A 6,000-nucleotide genomic window follows, 5' to 3' on the forward strand; every position below is an offset into this window, starting at 1 on the left:
CTCCAAAGAAGACATACAAATGGCCAACAGACACATGACAAAATGTTCCACATCACTTGGCTGCAGGGAAATACAAATCAAAACCTCAATGAGATATCACCTCACACCAGTCAGAATGGCTAAAATTAACAAGTCAGGAAACGACAGATGTTGGCGGGGATGTGGAGAAAGGGGAACCCTCCTACACTGTTGGTGGGAATGCAAGCTGGTACATCCACTCTGGAAAACAGTATGGAGGTTCCTCAAGAAGTTAAAAGTAGAGCTACCCTATGAGCCAGCAATTGCACTACTGGGTATTTACCGCAAAGATACAAATGTAGGGATCCGAAGGGGTACGTGCACCCCTATGTTTATAGCAGCAATATCCACAATAGCCAAACCGTGGAAAGAGCTGAGATGTCCATCAACAGATGAATGGACAAAGAAGATGTGGTGTATATATATACATACACACAATGGAATATTACTCAGCCAAAAATAAAGTCAATGAGATTTTGCCTTATGCATGTTAAAATGAGTCTTTGCACGTGATTCCCTTCTTTCTTCTCTCAGACTGGCATTAAGATATGTAAAAAAGAAATGAAACCAGCACTCCTAAAAGCAATGGTGGTGGTTGTTTTTCTCCAGCTACTGCATTGTATTGCTTTTTTTCTTCCTTTTTTCACATAGTTACTTTGACCTTATTCTCAGTAGATGCTTTTCTAGGACATTTCCTGGAATAAATTATTTTTCATCATTTTAGACCTGCATAGATTCAAACTTCATAGCACTTCCCTTAACAATCTTCAAGTTTTATAATCTGACTTTTGAAACAGTTTATTATTTTGCACATCACACTGAAATAGATCACCATATTCCCTTTTAAATAGATAAGGGAATAAATTATTCTCAATGTGTCATTAATGTCTCCAGTTCTTTTAGTAGAAAAAAATTGAGAAACTACTTCTGTCTGAAGCATCATGCAGCCTACAAAGAATTTTAAATGGTGCCAGACTAGTTAGAAAATAAGATATGTACAAATAAAAGAAAATAGCCAGGAGCTAAGGGAAAATTTGGTAACAGTAAAATGAGTGTACAGACCAGAGAAAGATTGTGGCTGCCAAATTCTTATCGTACTTTTTTCACCAACCTTACTAAAACCCTTGAAAATGTAAAATTGATTCAGGACTTCAGCACTTTCTTCTTTAAAAACAAAATCTACCCATATTGTGTAGACCAGGCATGAGAAATAAGTTTATTATGGCTAAGGAACAGCCACATGACAAAAACTGCTCTTTATAATCTACTGAGATTCACAATGCTTACCCTCTCAGAGGCAAAATGTGGACAAAACTCATGACCCTTTTCACCGGCCACATTTCTATAATAGAAGTCCATGCCAATTAGAAGCACCAAATTAGTAGGAGGAATAACCAGAAAGGACTCAGCAAGGCATACCTAACAATTTCAAATCCATTCCCAAACTATTTTTAAAATGTTTACAAGTAATTAGGGTCCCAGTTTCACCACATTTTACTCAACAAAACTCAAGACTAAATGTTCCAATTTCCATTTACAAACAAGTATTAACAGATAATAACAGCAATTTTGCTAAATGTATAAGATTTTAGAAAAAGTCTCCAATAAAAGCACTGGAGGCTTTTACTGTGAGATACCCACCAGTTTTACAGTTTACCTCACATTTTCAGGGACACATATGTAGCATCTATGTTCTGGGGGAGGGAGGCAGTGGTGTCTTCCTGAGGATTACATGAGCAGTTAAAGTTTTCCAAAGGGCCCTGGTTTAGGATGCCATATCTTGAATTCTTATTTCCCTTCAACATTCTGCCAACTATTTCCAATTTCAAATTCAAACATTTGTAAATTCTCATCATCACTCTTTCCTCACTCTACGTTTTGGAGATATCTTTGATAATCTTCATAATAATTTTGATATTACTCCCTTTTCTATAATCGAACACAACTTTCTCCTTTCATTTCTTACACTCAAAGCTCCTGTTTTATATTTCTTATATTTATCTATATATCTGTGACTTTGGGCAAGTTATTTAACCTTTTTGAGTTCTTTTTATTCCCATTACTAAAAAACCCTAAACATATAATGTCTAAATTACAAGATTTGATAAAGATTAAGAAGTGAGATAATACACTAAAAAAAGCACTAAGTAGAAAACTGGCTATGTGTCTTGCAAGCCAAGCAATATTTTCTCAGTATCTCCTTTCCTATTTTCTTTTATTTTTTTATTAATTAGGTGATTCTTTTTTTTTTACAATATATAATTTAAATTGACATGTCTCCTCGGTGCAAAATGGAATCAAATCAGCCAGGTTGTACTCAGGGTTCCTGTTTTATATTTCTCATATTTCTTTATATGCCTGTGGCCTTATTTATTTTACCTCCAACAACTAGGAATTCCAGGAGACCAGGGTATTTAAAATAGGCTTGGTCATACCCAGGGCTGGTCAGTGGCCACAGCCTTGGCTCCATCTGTTTCAAAAGGCCTTTGGTAGAGTGGGGTGTTGCTGACCTCCCTACTTCCCAGGGGAAGGGAGGGAGTGAGGCCATGTCTACTATATACGTGGTATCACAGCCCAAGGAAATTTCAGTCTCCTCTGTTCATACCTGGCCTATAGGTCCTTCATAATCCTGATTTTTGCTAAACTGCTACCTCAAGATTACCTCCTCCTGCCTCAGCCGTAGTTCCTAGCTACTAAGTCACTGATTTCAGCTGCTTGGGGAGAAAATATGACCACATCTTAGTTCTATAATAGATCAAAATTTGTATCAGACACACTGTTGTGCAGTTGCCCTTGCTTTTACTTTCATAAGAAAGAAGCAAACCAACGTGCTGTGTTCATATGTTTAGTCCCATAGATTCCAAAGCTCCTTTCGAGTAAGAATAAAAGCTCAAGTATTTTTTTTTTCCTCTAAAGAGGTACCATCTCATCCCATTAGTTTAAGAATACTTGGTTTCATACATCGAATCTAAAAATATGGATGCTTGCAAAGCATGAAACCTATTTATACTGGTTGAATGATGGGATGCCACTGAAAATGAAGTGGTATTGTGTAAAGTTTTTGCTGGATGGTTGTTTTATTTATTTTATTTTGCATGAAGCTTCTGAGAAGTTTGAACAGTAGCAGTTTGTGATGTGGCAGTCACTCTTTCCAACAATACTAAGAATTAGTCTTTTGTTCCACACACACTGACTGCAATGCAGTCTCTGTTCTAGTACACACTGATGCTGTTGCCTATTTTCAGCTGGGTTGATGACTACATTCCAGACTCATGAAAACTAAGCACTGCTGTTACGGTACAAACCCTGGGTTTTCCTCTTGGCTGACACTAAAAATAACCCACCAAATTTGTAATTTTCAAGATAATTTTGGCTTTGGTTTTGTAAGTGATGGCACGCATCTGGACTCTGCCTTCTAACCTTGACATTGCTTCAAGCACTATCTCTGAATGCATCATCTTAGATTGGACTAAATAAATTCATTTTAAATTCTTTTGGTTTGGTAACTATGTGAAAACAATATAAGTACAAATATTTTGAAGATGATTCAGCACACATTTTACCTAACCCTCATTTAAGAAATAATGTCTATATGAGAAGACTATATTAATTTACCAAGGCTTACATAATTTTTGTTATAAATTAATGCAATATTTTATTTCTAGCTACTTTCCTTTTGCTTCAGACATAGCAAAAAGAAGTATCATTGAAAAGCAACTTAAGACATTTTTAGGCTCTGCCAAATTTTCAAACTTTTGTTCTTGTGGAATGTTAATTATATGCACAGAAGGGTGGACAGTCTACCTTTTCTACCCTCAGGATCCTTTGACATCTAGGAAAAGTGATTTCCAGCAGTCCAGCAGCTTCTGTCCAGCAGGAGGATAGCACATTGTTTTACAAGAAAGTTGGGGCTTTTCCTGGGATGCGGGGGAGGCAGCTGATGCAACTGGAAGGATTGCCATCTGTCCCCATGACCACAGACTCTTACACGGATATGCTTCTACCAGGTCACGTATTTAGACTGTGTAGTCATGTATTTAGACTATGTGATTAGACCTGCTGGGGACAGAAGGGAAGGGCTAGACAGTGATGGTCTCTCCCTCAAGCCCTTATAAAAAGCCTGTTCCTCCTTTTGTTTGCCTGATGTTGATCCAGAACTTTTCAAGCTATCCATTTCATTCAATAGATACCTGTCATGTCATTAACAAGGAAGGTCAAATGACACACAAAATGAATTTGGAATTTCAAGTTAGAGTTTGTCATGAAGGACAGAGTGCTTTATTCTGAATTAAGAAAAGATTTATTATCTACAGAGAAATCTTCGGCAAGACTGAGAATTTCCTCCTTCGATAACTTTTGTCTCTCAATAAGCTGGTGAAAGCATATAAAATGATCTTCCAGCATCTTATTAAATATTTAAGTTGTCTTTTTATTGTATCTGAGAGACAATTACAAATTTGTGAGTAGGTTCATCAGTGTTTTGTTTTTCAAGTTATACAGTGATGAGTAACAAATCTGTGATGGGGACTAATGACCCTCTGTCAGCAACTGATCTCATCACTAAATCAGAGAGAGATGGGTTAGAAAACCTTAATGCCAAGAAGGTGAGAAGTGGGAACAAAAGGGGGTGAAAGAAGGTAGAGAAGACACGGAAAAAATATGCACAGTGTGGGAAGGATCTTCCTGGTGACATTTCACTGAATAGATTCACTTTTCACAACTGACAGTAACAGATAACAAGAAAAAGTAACATGTGCCTTGCATTGGCTCCCTCAAAAGCAGTATGGCTAGTATGGATTTGCCCTTTTTGTAACCTGACTAGAGAGAAAGTTTTATTCTGTCCTTAAATATGATGCATATTTCTCAGATTAACTAACAATATAAATTTGTTCATGGTAAGAATAAGAGAGCCACTGAAACTCCCGAGCATCAGTCAGGCTGCTCAGGCCCTCAGGATCAGATGTTTCAGCAGGAGTTATAGGCGTCCCAGCACAGCTAACTGCACGGAGAAGAACAAATGGATGAAAATAAGCTGCACCTCCTTTTGAAGTGACTGCACTGCTCATAAACCTACAGATAAAAAGCTGTCTACTGTTTATTATAAAATGACTGGAAAAAATTCGAAGACTTCAGGGCATTTTCAGTCCCTTCAAACAGGCTCAAGTATGTTTTCTCAGCACCGCCTCCCACACCATCGTGGTCAGCACAGATAAAAACCTGACCAGGAGCATCTCAGTTGTCAAGTAGATGGGATTTCTGATTAAAAGGGAAAAGTAAGAAAGGAAGGGGAAGGAGAAATAGAGTGGAAGACCAATAGGAGTGACACGAGAAGAGAAAAGAGGAGCAAAACATAAACAAAGTTGGGACATTTTCTCTTCTGATGACAACCAAAGGGGGAAAGGCAATTAAGCTATCTCAAATCTCTCAATGAACTGAGGTCTTTCCACTGAAAATGTCCCAGTATGAAAGAGAATTCCACACAGTATTTTCTTTATTTTAATTAAGTCCAATCGCTCAAGACAGCAATCTGATTATTTTTGGGCAGGGAAAGTGGCCTTGGCTTTGCTCTTTCTAGAAACACTGGAAAGATGTGTGCTACCATGTATGGCTTTCAGAACTGTGGGTTTGTCACCTGTGCTATGCTCAGGCAGAACAGCAGTGATGGAGGAGTCCGACATCAGCGGCCAAATATAGTCCAGCCACTCGCGGAAATTTCAATCCAATCAGGAGAATATATAAGATTCATGTTTTCTTAAAAATAACACCCACCGGGCGCCTGGGTGGCTCAGTCGGTTAAGCGACTGCCTTCGGCTCAGGTCATGATCCTGGAGTCCCGGGATCCAGTCCCGCATCGGGCTTCCTGCTCGGCGGGGAGCCTGCTTCTCCCTCTCCCTCTGCCTCTCCCCCTGCTCATGCTCTCTCCCTCTCTCTCTCTCTCTGTATCTCTGTGTCTCAAATGAACAAATAAAAAAATCTAAAAAA

Source organism: Leptonychotes weddellii, chromosome 6, assembly GCF_054177405.1.
Source record: "Leptonychotes weddellii isolate Sample4059 chromosome 6, ASM5417740v2, whole genome shotgun sequence".
Classification (NCBI taxonomy): Eukaryota; Metazoa; Chordata; class Mammalia; order Carnivora; family Phocidae; genus Leptonychotes; species Leptonychotes weddellii.